Genomic DNA, 15,892 nt, shown 5'->3' with positions numbered 1-15,892 from the left:
AATGCCCCCTTCTCACTCCCCAGAGCTGCTCCCTGAGGGGTCTTCAGGTCATACTTACAACAATAGGCTTTTACTAGCACTGCAGAGCTGGTACAGCTCTGGGAGAGAGAGCTGGGTTCTGTTTTGTCTTGCACATCACCATTGGAGCTGCTGGCTAATCAGTTCCTATTTGTCACTGGTAGTGATACAAGAGGCAGAAAGGGCACTGGTGGAGGTCCCAGGTGGAGTTTCCAGCACTGACATTTAGCCAAGCCCCCCTTTGATTTGAAACATGAGCAGTACTGAGTGTAGTCATTGAAAAAGAGAGGGGATAAATAGGAAACCTGACTTGCTTTATTTTTGCAGAGGCTAATATTCTGACTGTAACTGCACTTCAAAATCTCCATGCACAGCTGTACATTTCACTGCATCTAAAACGTGTTCTCCTCCCTAGTTAGTTAGCAATGCATTCATTATTATACTACTAACTTATAGTGCTTTTCAAAGGTATGTGGGATTAGCTGCAAATGTGGAAGCTGAGGCACAGAATGCAAGGGCCTCAGTTTGTATAAATCATAGTTTCATTGGCTCCAGCAGACCTACACTGATTTATATCTGCCGATGATCTGGCAGAGAGTTTAAACAGCTTGACCAAGTTCACACAGCGAACCATGAACGGTATGTAGGCGTCATGGCTTCATCCATATGTGCCAATGCTTGCCAGTTACCCAAAGGCAGATGTGAAGTGAACGTGTCCATTAGGTAGTTCAAGAAAGAGCAAGTATAACAACTAACCTTAGAGTTGTGGAGCTCTCGGCTCTAGTTATTGGCTCTTTTCAGTAGCTGTTGTGCTTTAGGAGTTACTGGAATGGCATGCACCTGTCACTGCTGTCCTATAAACAGCAGTGAATGATGTGTAAGACAGATGACCAGAGCCCACAGTGGCATGCTTTTAGAAGCATGTTCACCTGGCATGCAGCCTCACTCACCCAGAGCACTTCTAAAGTAGCTCTTGCTGGCTGATTCCTTTGACAGCCACTTGGTCTTCGGCTTACATGGCAATTGGAGCAGCTCCATGCACACCTGATCCAACTGCTCAGCTGTTCTGATTGTGCCTGCAGTGATATGTTCATGCTGTAGGGCAGAAAAATGAGGGGAGAAGGAAACATAAGAGGCGGGACCAGGGAAACAGAGCAGAGGCAGAAGTGGGCAGGAGGATCCCCTAAGAGAGGAAGGGGGGAAAGCAGGTGAGAGGAAGGGATGGAGAATAGTTCTGGGAGGTAAGAAGATGAGAGAATAGATCCAACAGGGAGACAGTGGGGCAAGCTGCCCCACACTGTCACCTGCTAGTGCATCTCATCCTGAACTGAAGCAGCTACTTATAAGGGCTGAGAGGTGAGATCAGTCTCAATGGCTTTTTTAGCCCTTGGCTCCTGTACAGAGAGACTACCAGCTATGCTAATTATGGTGGTTTTGTGCTGTGGACTGAGACCTACCCTCCAAACAATCTCAGAGGCTACTGATCAGATGGTAACTTTCAGTCACCAGTGGCCTATGCTGGATTTGTGCTAGCAACCTGGAAACAATAGGCTCTTTTCTGTTCTTGCCAGTCTCCTTACTTCTCTGGTCCCCCCCTCACTGCAAGTGCATGGCAGATTTTCTTACACAATTAAGAACCCTGCTGTTTTGGTATGAGCAAGCTTCCCATGACCAAAAAAGTCCTGGCAAGAAGAGCAGATGTGGGACACAACTCTGCTTAAAAATATGTTAGGTGGTAGATATTTCTGAGCTCTGCAGCAGAGAGGCTGAATCTGTACAAAATACTGCCAAAGAAATTGTTCAGATCTTTTACTGTAAGAGACAGTAGACAGAGTGTCCGGGGGGGTGGGATGTATCATAAAGGCATTTTACCCCTTAGATCTCATTCCTGCCTTTCCCCAGGCAGTGAAGATCTGTGTATATTCTCTTTTGTCTGTAATTGGATGAATTTGATGGCCACAGAAACCAGGGGCTGAATGCAGCCATGGTTTTGATCTAAAATCATCACCACGTCAATCTTAATGGTCCCCATGCCTCCATGTGTTTGGCCTTGGAAGTTAAGAGCAGCTGGAAAGCTGAAGGCTCCATCCAGAGTTCCACTCCTCTCCTTGGTCCTGATTGCAAGCCCGTGGAAGTCAGTGGAAACCCTCCCATTGACTTCCGTGAGCTCTAGAACAGACCCGCTTTGTGCTGCTCCAGTGTGCGAAGGGAGCAGAAAGCAGCCAGATCCCCTCTGCACATTCCCACTCTGCTACAGGGGAATTCTGCAGAGCCAGCGTAGACAGTTCTGGCACCACACCCCATCCTGGGGCAAGGGGAGCAGCCAGAGTACGCTGAGCTGTGGCAGTCTCTGGCTGGTGGGGAGTCCTTCGGAAGCCATAACCAGCTGGCATAGATTAGAGCAGTCCCTGAGCTGGACATAGCAGATGATCTGGGCTTGAAGTTGACAGTGCCTAGATGGGGATCACAGACTTTAGCACTTACCTCCTCCAGCTTGGTCAGTTTATTGCTATCAGGGCATGGTGCTCTTTACCCAGACTTTCCCTGGTGGGGTGGTTGACTTTGTGGGCAGGATTTCATAGGTAAGGTCTCATTCTCTGTGGGCTGGGCTGCGGTTTAGTGTTGTCACTGTGACATGAGTTTGTAGTAGCATGGTTTAAAGACAGAATTATTCATCTTCCTAGGGCAAAGCCCTTGCTTCTGGTCACCTGGGTGCAACTCCCAATGGAATCAGTGGCAGCTCCCTGGCTGTAATGGAGGAGACAGTTTGGGCCTAGAGTGAGATCAGGATTAGACTCCTTGCAAACAGTCTTACCCAAAGCTCATTGGAGTCAACGGAAAAACTTACAATGGCTTCCGTGGGCACTGGATCAGGTCTGTGGAGCCAAACCCTAAAAGCTAAACTCAGTTGGAACCTAGACTTTCCCCAGGGAAAAACGCTCATTGGGGCCAAACCCTGAACTTTCTACTCAGCTTTTACTCTTGCTCTTTTATTCCTTATTCGTGTGGGTCTGTGTCGTGTGGGTTTGGACCCCACAAAGGAACCTGCCAAGAGTCCCCCTCTTCCAGATTCCCCTCCTAGAGAGCCTTACAAGGCCCCTCATTGCAGTTCCAGCCAGAGACTATCGATGCTCCCAACCTATGGGTTGCCTAGAGGGGGAAGATAAGACACTTTTCCTTCCTCCCCCACAAAAGCCATCACCTCCACATATGTTGGAATTCACTCCTTTGCATCAGCCATTCAAAGGACACCATGAAGGTAAGTTAAGTCCCTGCCCCCAAGTTACCTGAATGTCCCTGCAGTCAAATGGCCTGAACAGAAGTACCTTGGTCACTGGAATGGTCTTATTTATCAGATGCTGCTTAGCACACTTAGGCACAGACCTTTCCAATTCCCTCTGCCTCTTTCTCATGCACATAGAGGGGATTGTGCTGCATGACCCTGGCTAATGTCAACCACTGTTTCAAAAGTGTGAGGGTGTGAGTAGGTTCTCTAACGATTCACACTGCTCAGAGGCAAGAACTCCAGGCAGTTAATTAATAATGATGATGACATTTTCCTTCCACATCATGTTTCAACCAAGGATCTCAAATCACTTTACAAGCGTTAATAATTCATGCTCACATAGCGTGGGGAGGTATGTCTGAATGATGATCATCATCCCCATTTTACAGATAGGGACACTGAGACAGGAAGTGCCTTGCCTAAAGTCACAGCAAGTCAGTGACAGAGCCAGGAAGAGAACCCAGGGTTCCCGACTCGCAGTTCCCTGCTATAACCAACTGACCACACTCTACATCAGTTGTAGTCTTGCTCATTGGGTGTGGGGAGGCATGGAGTAGATTAAAAGGGTGGCACCTAAGTTCATTTCACACATCTAGAGGTTCTGGGTTCAAATGTGAATTACATCAAATGATATGAGTGTGGGTGGTCTCAGCCAAAAGCAAAAGTACCTTGCCCTGTGGTGTTGCAGTCTCTGTAGGGGGAAGCCCTGTTTTCCTTTCCTGGCTCAGGATGGTGTTGCATTGATGGACTAGCAATTGGAGGAAGCTTGCACTGTGCTTCTACATATCAGCCTCTTGCGTTCGTGAGCATTAACATTTCCATGCTTTCATTGTTAAAGGCCTCGCTGGGGCTTACTGGCAAAATGTATCTACATGCCTCATCTAGGAGGAGGCCTCAGGTTAACTGAACCTTCCACAGGATCCCAGATCTCTTGGGCTCATCAACATGCCGTTGTTCCTTCACGTTCTCCTTTCATGCACGTGACCTCACACAAGATGAAATTCACCCCATGCAGTGAGCGGCCACAAAACCCTGTGCCACTACAATCCCCTTTGAGCCTTCCAGAGGGAGCTGGGGGGATGGTGCACAGGTCTTGGGCTGCAGAGGGGAGAATTTCACACATGTGGTCAGGTTTAGAACCGTGAATCCCCTTTACACATTACGCCCCCTGCTACTGCTCACTTTGAATGTCCCTTGCGGTTCAGGAACTCACCTTTGTCCATTAAGAACATTCCACTGAAGCCAACAGTGTTCTGGATAGGTCTAGTACATTCAACAAGATAGAGGCTGCATTCAGCCGCAGAACCAGGGCAATTGACCTGCTTGTACCTCGGACAATGAAAATACAGGTGCATTCAGCTTAAACGCACCTATGATATTCATCATCATCCAAGCAGTTAAGCCAGCCTTGCTTTCACCCCTCAGCAAGGAAAAGTTTGATTCTTAATTTCTTTGGAATCAGTTCAGAAAACAAATAGGTGACAGGAGAGGGTGAAATGCTTGTGCGTTGAGAGGAATTGCATTCTTTAGGATACAGATCTAGCTGTTTTAATGCATGGGGCAGGAGAAGGGGACATGGTCAAAGTCTGAATTGCTTTGAAGCCCTTCTTCAAATTTCACTCCAAGTTTGGCGTTTGAGCAGGTCACAGCATTATTGAAAAATAATTACAGGTGCTAAAGATTCTATTTTTATATAGATTCTTATACTGTGCTCATTACAGGAGTATCAGCACCTTCCAGTAATGCACCAAGCAGTGTGATTTACATCTGTCACATTTGTTCTCTCATCTTCTCCCCTGGGGGAGAAGCGTGCATACAGGAGAGTCTTGTTTTGGATAATATATGTGTATATACCCATTGCTCTGTACTGTTTAAGTCACTGCCATCTTTTTTATTTCCCATATGAAGGTGGAGCTGGTGAAAGGGAGCAGACTGCCGAGTGCTGGCACCTGGCTTTCCGAAGGATAGGCATGGCATAGGCATCAGCAATAGCTAATCGAATTTCCATGTGGAAAAATTTCCACTGTGTCCAATTGGTCAGCAACATTTTGGAAGAGATCAGTGGTTCTGTTGGGGTTACCCATCCTCCAGCTGAAACTTGCAAGAGACCAGTGGGGACCAATTGAGCCACCAGCAGAAGCTCAGAGACCATTTGAAATATTTAATAGGGCCTGTCTGATTTTCCACTAGAGTTGCTAGCTATTCCTAGATTGGCCTGGCCCCCGACCTCTCAGGGTTAGAGTTGAGTTAGTTGTCCATGCACACGCAATCTGAAATGGTCTTAAAGAACTAAGTCCTCTATTTGGGATGGTATTTGCCCCTGTGAGAGCACCAGCACTGGAGTCTGTCTATACAATTTAAGTCCCAACGAAGACAGGAGAGCAGCAGGGCTTAGTGGATAGATCATAGGGCTGGGAGTCAGGAAACCCGCATTCTGTTCCTAGCTCTGCCAAACACATGATGTGGGAACCTGGGCAAGTCCCTTCTCCTCTTTGTGCCTCAGTTTCCCTCACCTGTGGGTTTCTGTTTAGCTCTTTGGAAAAGGAAGCATCTTTCACTGTGTCTGTACAGTGCCTACCACCCTGGGGGCCCAGTCTTGATTGGAGCCTCTAGGTGATATTAATTGTATTAAAGAAATAAAGTGGGACTTACATGGTATATGAAGGCTGTGCTTTGAGCCACTGCTGCAGATCTTGATTGAAAGATTTAGGTATACAAAGGAATACACAACCAGGAGGTTCAGATAGTGACTGATAAGATATCTGAAATTCCAGCAGTCCCTTAGTATTTACAAAATTCCTCCTGTTTCTTCATTTGTGTTTGATAAAACTGGTTGTTAAAATGTTATCAATGTGTAAATAGTTAACAGGAGAATAGGGTGAAACACCATTTTTAATCCAGAACCATTTTCAAACAAGGTGAAAACCTTTGATTTAACCCTGCCAAAGCTAGTAACAATTCAGGCCCAATTCTCCTTTCATACACGCACTGGTGTAAACCAGGAGTAACTCCTGTGAAGTCAATAGAATCAAACTGGTATAAGTGAGAGGAGAATCAGGGCCTTTGTACTGAAAAAAGCCCAAGGCATAATTGGTAGATCTGAAGCCTAAGAGATCTGTCATGGAGATTTGTACATTAGTCACTTTTTGAAACAGTGGATTTTTTTTAAACCAAACAGATTGCCATGAATTTTTTGGCCTTGATTCATAGATATTTTGGATGATATTCCTTTTATCAAACTATATCAAACTTCAGCATGAAGACTTCAGAAACTTAATTCCTTTATGAAACAATCTCTAAAGTCACCATAGTCTATAAAGATTTATGATGGAGATTTTTCTAAGGCGATTTGGCCACCCACGGTCTCAGCCTATGTTGCTCACTTTTTAAAGGCTTTTTTGTTTGTTAAATTGGCTTATTCTGCTTTCTGGGCTAGTCATCTGTAAAGTTAAGTTTTGAAAAACAAAGTTGTTTTCTCCAACATATGAGCACCAGCCATTTCCCAACCTATTTCTAAACAAGACTCTAGTGAACAGTTGCTTTATTCTTTTCTATTCCTTTCAGATTAAAGTATATAGGGCCAAACCCTCAAGTCCTTACTGAGGCTAAAGTCACTGGAAACAAGTGGAAGTTTTAACCAACTAAAAACTGAAGGACTCAAAGCTTTGGCTCACACGTATTTAAAAACAGAATTTTTTTTTTTTTACTTATTTTGATCAATTTCCTTGTAAATTCCTTTACTTTTACAAGACTTCAATGTAGCACTGAATCTGCCCCATCCAACACAATACATGATTCTGACTTTCTCTGCATGCAGATCTCCTTTGAGCATCCTGTGGGTACAGCCCCTCAAAAATTTGGGATGATGTAATCACCAGGATGACTTTTAAGACCAGTTTTAGGCCAAAATGATTTTTTTTATGCTTAGAACCTACTGAAAAAGCTGTAGGTCAGGGGTGAAATCCTGCCACATTAAAATCAATGGCAAAACTCCCATTGCCGTCAGTGGTAGAGGATTTCACTCCAGATCTTTACGTGATGTAAACTGGTTTAATGCCATTGGATCTTTATAGCTATGCCAGTGTACATCAGTGAAAGATACGGGCCTTGTGTATCCATTGGAAAAACTGATATAACTGGAACTCCTAGATGCTATCAAAGTTATCTTTTTCTTTTATTCTCTCCCTCCTTTCTCAAAGCCTCCTTTTATTTTCTTTTTGTTACTTTCAAAGCATGCAGGCTGGTCATTTCTTTTCCCAGGGAGCTTCTAAAGGGCAAACAAACCTTCTATCCGAATGGTAAAAATCTGTGGGTTTATGGTTATCTAATGCTGTCTCTGTTTCCATAGAAACTCTAACTAGAATAAACTTTAGATCACGATTTCCTGAAGTAGAGACAGCACAGCGGATTTGTTACATTTTTCTCAGGTAGAACCTTGGGAATATCATCTGCATGATGGTTGGATAATGAGAGGATTAAAGTTTTTGGGCTATGGTGTAATTGTAGTGGCTAGTGCTGTAATTCTCTCTAGTTATCACTCTGATTCTTGTAAATATCAGAAGCAGAACGATTATGGACTTAGACTCTGGTTTATAAACAGTTTTGGGTTTTTTGCAGGGGTTTTTTTTTGGCCAGCCATGGAATATTGCAGTCACCTGCAAGTTCCTGTAGAATTTGTATTGCAAACACAGCTGCCTTTCCAGAATTTGGTGGCTTTGCTAAAAGCAGCTCTTGGTTCTGAGCCCACATCACATCATCTTTTCAGGCAGGAGAAAATGTGCATGTAGGTGAAAGTGACACATCAGCAGTCGTGGGGCAAAATTCTGGCCTCACTGAAGTAACTAGTAAGACTCCCATTGCCTCCATAGGGTAAGGATTTCAATACTGCACTGAAGTGCTCAGACTAGCCTCAAAGCAGAGACCACACAGGTAGTGACACAGCAGGCTTCCCTCACATTGTCCTGCCAACAAGCCTCAGGCCTGAATGGATATAGAGATGCTGCCCTGAGGGGTGAGAGGATAAGCTAGCTACCATAGCTCATTCAGCCCCCAGCCAATGAGAATGGTGGGTTGTGAGATGGGATCATCCGACCTACTGGTAGCTGGACTGAAACCCAACAAGCTCATTTCACAGAGGTCACTGAGCAGCCATCCAATGGCAGCAACAGTCAGTCACTAGCTAGATATGAATTGGTGATGTGGAGGTTGAAGGCAATCAGCTAAATCCTGATCTCACTTAAACAGGTAGAAATCTGGGTGTTACGTTTTTACTGGTGTAACCAGGGAGTTTTCTACACCTGAAAATTAGTCCAGAATAAGGTAGGAAGTGGATTCCAAATCCCCTTTTATTTGGAATAAGGCGCTCTTGTTCCACAATAAGAGCATCCACACATGCAGTTAATTGGGAATAGCTCCCCTTGTAGACAAGCTTCAAGATCAGAATCTTGCCTGCTATATCCCATTACCAGTTCTTTTCTGTAGCTATTGCGAATAGCCAAGCAATGCATGACCAAACTGATATATCGTGCAGAAAGGCACCAGCTTGTTTTGTTTTTTATAATTCACACATAGTGGCCACCCAGCTAATGTCAGAAACTGAGCACCTGTTTAAATACCTGTAGTCTCTGGGCACGAATAAATGGGTGTCCCATACAAGAAGAATGTCTTGGAACAATCTTGTGCAGTGTGAGGAGCCTTTTGCAGTCTCCAGGTTGCTGCTCACCTCTTCCACCTGGACCACAAGCTGCAGTTTAATCTTACGAGGCATAGACAGTTGCAGTCTGTGTTTCAAGAAGTGGAAGAGCACATTGACAGAACTCCAGCTGTTTAATTTCTGGAGCATGTTGATCAGGACAGGTGGTGCGTTGTCATGCATTGGCAGCAAAGTTTAAAAAAAAACTAGTAACTATAGTTTTTCTAGCTAAAGAAAAGGTTGGGTTTTTATTTTTATGTTCTTTTCCTTTATGTTGCAGTCATACAGTGAAGATTTCAGGGATTGCATGAACTTTTCAGAGAAAATGGTTAGCTGAACTTACTTATTTTGGGCTAATTCCTGGGTCCTTCTTCCCCCCCCCCCCCCACTCAGCCCCTTACCTGGGGAAAACTCCTATTGGCTTTTACTGGAGTTTGTTATGCAAGAAGTAAAAAAAATGAAAGCCAGATGCTCTTATTCATAGTGGGTAATGCTTTACTCCAAGTATTTCCATTGACTTCAGTGGAGCTACTCACAGCTTAGGGGAAAAATCCTCAACTGGTATAAATTGTCATAGCTCTATTGACTTCAGTGGGGCTAGGACAGTTTACACCAGTGGAGGATCTGCCCTGAAATGAATAAAGGTATCACAAATAAGCACCTCTGGGGTGGCTGGTTGCCTTAGAAGATTAGGGTTTTGCCTGAGGAAGGCCTGCAGGAGTGGATCTGTAATTTAGAACCTATCATGCCTTGCAATGGGCATGGAGGGATGGTGGCAGAGTTTCCTTCTGCAAGCTTAGCTATGGTGTGACAAGATTCTGCCTGAAAAGTGGGTTTGCCAGCTGGGCTCCAGGAGGGGTGAATTAGACCCCAATCCTTCAGTCCTGGCATTGCATCCCTGTGCCTGCACAGATGATCTTTGATTTCACCAGGACTCTGTAGGGACACAGGGGGTCTCCTGTGCAGATCTGATAGCGGGATCAGGCCCTTACATGGTAACCCTTCCAAAGGTTCTGTAGAGAAACCTCACAGGTGTGTTTAATCATCAGAAATCATTAGGAAGAACAGCCTCATTCTTTTTCCTGGGGCTTGTGCTAAGAGTAAGAATCCTTACAGGGCTGTGAGAAATTGTCACATTGACTCTAAGATTTAGCTTTTAAAAAAAAAAATCTATACCTGTATATCCCAAACTGTTCTTTCCTCACCATGGAGCCAGTTCTCTTCTCCACTTCATGGCTAAAATACAGCCAAGTGGTCAAATTTTCCTCACTGCAATACCTATGAAACACCCTTGAAATTAGTGAGATTGCATAGGTAAAACTGGAGAATTAGTGCCTGAAGTCTTTGGATGGGGCATTTAACAAGGTTGCTTCTTACTGAGTAGTCTCTCATAGTCAGAATTCCCTTTTCAGGGAGAATCCTCCCTCTCCAGGGCCCCTTACAGACCTCCCTACAACCTCTCTTATAAGTCCTACAAGCCTCTACTTGGGGCTAGTTTAGTGACCACAAACAGTTGAAAACATTTCCACCAATAAAGTCCAACACTGAAAACCAAAGGATCACACTTACCCCTGGCTCTACACTGAGCTCTTCTGTCACAGCTCATCACTGTCTCTCCCTGGAACTTGACCTTATGGCTCTAACAATCTCCTCTTGCCAGCATCTCCCTTATTCTGCTGGAGAAGGCAGACTATATACTGCCCTCCTCCAATGTGCACTCCTCCTAATTGGCTGGAAGGGAGGGGAGCCCTAACCCAACCTTTATTACAGGGCTGCTGATCCCAAGCCCTTAAAGGAACAGTGTGCCTGGGTTTTCCCCCATCCAACTCCTAATTCCCCAGAACTGCTTCCTCTCTTCCACTACTAGACCATTTCCCAGGCCTTTGTTCATTTCAGCTCACTGGAATGGGGCCTTCTGGGCCCCTCTACTCTGAAAGGGCTTTTGTACCTCGCTACCGGCAGTATGCACAAAGCCAGGGTGGGAACCTCGGTGGGACTTTACAGAGCAGCCACTGTCTTATACATTGCGCGGAAATAAGCCATGACTTTATACCTGAGTCTAGGGCTGGGAATCGGGACTGTGGCATTCTAATCCCAGCTCTGATCCTTATGCCCTCTGTTGCTTTGGGAGAGCCGGGTAGCCTTTTTCCCTCTTGCTCATCCTTCCTGTGAAATGGGATTAGTGCTGCAGAGATGCCCACTGCGGCTTACTTAGGAGAAGTTCATAAGGGACTGGGTAAGTGCTAGCTGTTAAGTATTACTGAGCACTGAACCACCTTGACTAGTCTTTGGTGCATTCCAGCTCTAGTGAAAGTGCAGGAACAGATGTTTTGTGGAGCCACAGAGCTGTGATGCTAACAGGAAGTGGAAAGAGAAAAGGAGTACTTGTGGCACCTTAGAGACTAACCAATTTATTTGAGCATGAGCTTTCGTGAGCTACAGCTCACTTCATCAGATGTTTACCGTGGAAACTGCAGCAGACTTTATATACACACAGAGAATATGAAACAATACCTCCTCCCACCCCACTGTCCTGCTGGTAATAGCTTATCTAAAGTGATCAACAGGTGGGCCATTTCCAGCACAAATCCAGGTTTTCTCACCCTCCACCCCCCCACACAAATTCACTCTCCTGCTGGTGCTAGCCCATCCAAAGTGACAACTCTTTACATAGTCAAGTCGGGCTATTTCCTGCATAGATCCAGGTTTTCTCACATCCCCCCCACCCCCATACACACACAAACTCACTCTCCTGCTGCTAATAGCTCATCTAAACTGACCACTCTCCAAGTTTAAATCCAAGTTAAACCAGAACGTCTGGGGGGGGGGGTAGGAAAAAACAAGAGGAAACAGGCTACCTTGCATAATGACTTAGCCACTCCCAGTCTCTATTTAAGCCTAAATTAATAGTATCCAATTTGCAAATGAATTCCAATTCAGCAGTTTCTCGCTGGAGTCTGGATTTGAAGTTTTTTTGTTTTAAGATAGCGACCTTCATGTCTGTGATTGCGTGACCAGAGAGATTGAAGTGTTCTCCGACTGGTTTATGAATGTTATAATTCTTGACATCTGATTTGTGTCCATTTATTCTTTTACGTAGAGACTGTCCAGTTTGACCAATGTACATGGCAGAGGGGCATTGCTGGCACATGATGGCATATATCACATTGGTGGATGTGCAGGTGAACGAGCCTCTGATAGTGTGGCTGATGTTATTAGGCCCTGTGATGGTGTCCCCTGAATAGATATGTGGGCACAATTGGCAACGGGCTTTGTTGCAAGGATAAGTTCCTGGGTTAGTGGTTCTGTTGTGTGGTATGTGGTTGTTGGTGAGTATTTGCTTCAGATTGCGGGGCTGTCTGTAGGCAAGGACTGGCCTGTCTCCCAAGACTTGTGAGAGTGTTGGGTCATCCTTTAGGATAGGTTGTAGATCCTTAATAATGCGTTGGAGGGGTTTTAGTTGGGGGCTGAAGGTGACCGCTAGTGGCGTTCTGTTATTTTCTTTGTTAGGCCTGTCCTGTAGTAGGTAACTTCTGGGAACTCTTCTGGCTCTATCAATCTGTTTCTTTACTTCTGCAGGTGGGTATTGTAGTTGTAAGAAAGCTTGACAGAGATCTTGTAGGTGTTTGTCTCTGTCTGAGGGGTTGGAGCAAATGCGGTTGTATCGCAGAGCTTGGCTGTAGACGATGGATCGTGTGGTGTGGTCAGGGTGAAAGCTGGAGGCATGTAGGTAGGAATAGCGGTCAGTAGGTTTCCGGTATAGGGTGGTGTTTATGTGGCCATCGTTTATTAGCACTGTAGTGTCCAGGAAGTGGATCTCTTGTGTGGACTGGACCAGGCTGAGGTTGGTGGTGGGATGGAAATTGTTGAAATCATGGTGGAATTCCTCAAGGGCTTCTTTTCCATGGGTCCAGATGATGAAGATGTCATCAATATAGCGCAAGTAGAGTAGGGGCTTTAGGGGACGAGAGCTGAGGAAGCGTTGTTCTAAATCAGCCATAAAAATGTTGGCATACTGTGGGGCCATGCGGGTACCCATAGCAGTGCCGCTGATCTGAAGGTATACATTGTCCCCAAATGTGAAATAGTTATGGGTAAGGACAAAGTCACAAAGTTCAGCCACCAGGTTAGCCGTGACATTATCGGGGATAGTGTTCTTGACGGCTTGTAGTCCATCTTTGTGTGGAATGTTGGTGTAGAGGGCTTCTACACAAGAGATCCACTTCCTGGACACTACAGTGCTAATAAACGATGGCCACATAAACACCACCCTATACCGGAAACCTACTGACCGCTATTCCTACCTGCATGCCTCCAGCTTTCACCCTGACCACACCACACGATCCATCGTCTACAGCCAAGCTCTGCGATACAACCGCATTTGCTCCAACCCCTCAGACAGAGACAAACACCTACAAGATCTCTGTCAAGCTTTCTTACAACTACAATACCCACCTGCAGAAGTAAAGAAACAGATTGATAGAGCCAGAAGAGTTCCCAGAAGTTACCTACTACAGGACAGGCCTAACAAAGAAAATAACAGAACGCCACTAGCGGTCACCTTCAGCCCCCAACTAAAACCCCTCCAACGCATTATTAAGGATCTACAACCTATCCTAAAGGATGACCCAACACTCTCACAAGTCTTGGGAGACAGGCCAGTCCTTGCCTACAGACAGCCCCGCAATCTGAAGCAAATACTCACCAACAACCACATACCACACAACAGAACCACTAACCCAGGAACTTATCCTTGCAACAAAGCCCGTTGCCAATTGTGCCCACATATCTATTCAGGGGACACCATCACAGGGCCTAATAACATCAGCCACACTATCAGAGGCTCGTTCACCTGCACATCCACCAATGTGATATATGCCATCATGTGCCAGCAATGCCCCTCTGCCATGTACATTGGTCAAACTGGACAGTCTCTACGTAAAAGAATAAATGGACACAAATCAGATGTCAAGAATTATAACATTCATAAACCAGTCGGAGAACACTTCAATCTCTCTGGTCACGCAATCACAGACATGAAGGTCGCTATCTTAAAACAAAAAAACTTCAAATCCAGACTCCAGCGAGAAACTGCTGAATTGGAATTCATTTGCAAATTGGATACTATTAATTTAGGCTTAAATAGAGACTGGGAGTGGCTAAGTCATTATGCAAGGTAGCCTGTTTCCTCTTGTTTTTTCCTACCCCCCCCCCAGATGTTCTGGTTTAACTTGGATTTAAACTTGGAGAGTGGTCAGTTTAGATGAGCTATTAGCAGCAGGAGAGTGAGTTTGTGTGTGTATGGGGGTGGGGGGGATGTGAGAAAACCTGGATCTATGCAGGAAATAGCCCGACTTGACTATGTAAAGAGTTGTCACTTTGGATGGGCTAGCACCAGCAGGAGAGTGAATTTGTGTGGGGGGGTGGAGGGTGAGAAAACCTGGATTTGTGCTGGAAATGGCCCACCTGTTGATCACTTTAGATAAGCTATTACCAGCAGGACAGTGGGGTGGGAGGAGGTATTGTTTCATATTCTCTGTGTGTATATAAAGTCTGCTGCAGTTTCCACGGTAAACATCTGATGAAGTGAGCTGTAGCTCACGAAAGCTCATGCTCAAATAAATTGGTTAGTCTCTAAGGTGCCACAAGTACTCCTTTTCTTTTTGCGAATACAGACTAACACGGCTGTTCCTCTGAAACCTAACAGGAAGTGAACATCCTATCGGAGCCATTCACAGCTGAGCGGAGTGGAGCTGCGACTCACCGTGTGTCCTTGTCATCTTTATAGAGAGATGCCACATTGTTTCTGGCCTCTCTTCTTCCATAACCTTGCCTCATCTTGAATCGTCACTGGCTCCTTTCTATGAGAGCGAAGTCTACTGAACAGTCAGCGGCTGGCGCGCTTGCCGCACCACAACGCTGCCCTCCCTGACTGTTGGTGCTGTTACATAAGCGTATAGGGCCATCAGTCTAGCAAGGCCAATATCCTGCCTCCCATGGTGGCCAATGTGTAGTGCTTCAAAGGAAGGAGAATCTCTCTGCCCAGAATGCCTGTTGTGCAATGCAGTATCTGGTAGCTAGAGGAGTTAACTCCTCCCTGGCCCCTGCAAGGTGTATCAGAGCTAGGTTTGACTTAAATGTCTGCAGCCTGAACTGGTCTGGAGGCTTGGCAATAGCAGCACTGCGTGCTGCTATTCACGGGACTCTGGCATGTTCTTCTCACAGGCCTGCAGAGCTTAGCACCTGTTATCTGGGAAGAGCAGGGTGGTCCCTTCTGCCAGCAGAGATAAGCAACAGAACCTCCATGGCATAGTGCGAGTGAGGGAGGCAATGGTAATGTTCTGCTAAAAGAAGGAGGGGTTCAAGGGTGCAATGGGGAACTGGACAAAGGGAAAGGCACTAACATTAGGATCTGGTTGGTTTGACATCCCAGGATGGGGAGAAGAGGGATCCTGGTTGAAAGGCAAGGAGGGCAGAAAAGAACTGCAAAAATAGGGGGCTTGGGGAAACTGACATGCAAAAGAAAAACCTGAGTGGGAAGAACACAGAGATGTGGAGTTACAGCTGCCACACCAGCCTTCATTCAGGTTGTTGTGCCTGCATGCTGCAAGGAACTGCTGTAAGCAGTGAGATCTTTCTAAAGCACATGCTGAAGTGCCCAGGTTCAACACAGTCCCAGCCTTCTGAAAGCCCTCCAGCCAAGCAGGGAAGCAGTGTCTTCTTTTACCCGATCCCAGTGTTATTTAGTGGATTTCACTGAAGTTGCACCACTTTACCCCAGTGGACAATTTGGCCCCAGGGCTGTAATGTCATTAAAGGGTATTTTTCATCTGTCATTCCGTCACCGTACTATCTAGCTGCTGTATATGGACTGATTAAAAGCAGGGACATACAAT

At 45.6% G+C, this 15,892-nt stretch overlaps 1 protein-coding gene across 3 annotated transcripts in view; it reads left to right on the top strand.

The window, feature by feature from the left end:
* Positions 1-15,892, top strand: part of TMCC2 (transmembrane and coiled-coil domain family 2) — a 92,526-nt gene that overhangs the window by 12,491 nt on the left and 64,143 nt on the right. The window lies entirely within an intron of this gene.

The sequence above is a fragment of the Caretta caretta genome, chromosome 21 (assembly GCF_965140235.1).
Source record: "Caretta caretta isolate rCarCar2 chromosome 21, rCarCar1.hap1, whole genome shotgun sequence".
Lineage (NCBI taxonomy): Eukaryota > Metazoa > Chordata > Testudines > Cheloniidae > Caretta > Caretta caretta.
Note: the sequence above shows the minus strand (reverse complement) of the source record. Positions and strands in the feature narration are given on the sequence as shown.